The sequence below is a fragment of the Arvicanthis niloticus genome, chromosome 16 (genome assembly GCF_011762505.2).
Source record: "Arvicanthis niloticus isolate mArvNil1 chromosome 16, mArvNil1.pat.X, whole genome shotgun sequence".
In the NCBI taxonomy this organism is placed as follows: Eukaryota; Metazoa; Chordata; class Mammalia; order Rodentia; family Muridae; genus Arvicanthis; species Arvicanthis niloticus.
The window spans coordinates 38,954,305-38,955,032 of record NC_047673.1 but is presented as its reverse complement, the minus strand read 5'-3'; the positions used below and the strand labels follow the sequence as shown (position 1 = coordinate 38,955,032).

Here is a 728-nt window from a genome sequence, read left to right as displayed (position 1 = left end):
TTGCCCGGAATGTGGAGAGGAAGCTTCCCCAACTGCCAGACTGTTAAGTTGCCAAGGAGTGAAGGAACTAGGGCTGAGGATGCTGAGAGGAGTGGTGATCTCGGCTGAAACTTGATCTGGAAACTCTGGATGGGACTGAAAGCAAACAATACATACCCTGGCCAGGGCATTAAGAAAAAAAAAAAAAAAAAAACAGATGGATGAGCCTGCTGCTTGCTTCAGGTCACTATCATGTTTTACAGCTGACGAGAGGGGCTTCAGATGTCTCAGGTTGGGATGAATGATGCCTGACCTTTGCTGAGCCCCTTACTAAATGCAGTCCAGATTCCATTCCTGCTGCCTCTCCTGTAAGTCAGTAGTAGAGATTAACTTGTTAATTATTATCACGGAGAAACTATAGTAAGCCATTTCATCGGGTAATAACAGAGCGAGTGCAATTGTTTTCTGAGGTCCTTATGATTCGAAGCTAGAGAAAAGTTCTCAGTACTTTGGAGTATCTGTATTGGAAATGAAATCCAAGTGAACTAGCCTGGCACTTTTTCCAGGGCTCCAGGCAGCTGGGCTACCAGAGACTGAAGCTCTCTCCTAACAATACCCTTACTTCTTATCTTCTGGCAATGTATTTATCAAACATTTGTAGACTCTGGCAGCATCCACTGGTTGGTCTTTTTGCTAGATATAGCAATATGTGGAGGCATTACCTTGCTCTTCCGTAGTCGGATGAAAAG

General features: G+C 44.4%; 1 protein-coding gene across 10 annotated transcripts in view; it reads left to right on the top strand.

The window, feature by feature from the left end:
* Tenm3 (teneurin transmembrane protein 3) overlaps nucleotides 1–728 on the top strand; it is a 604,001-nt gene that overhangs the window by 561 nt on the left and 602,712 nt on the right. The window lies entirely within an intron of this gene.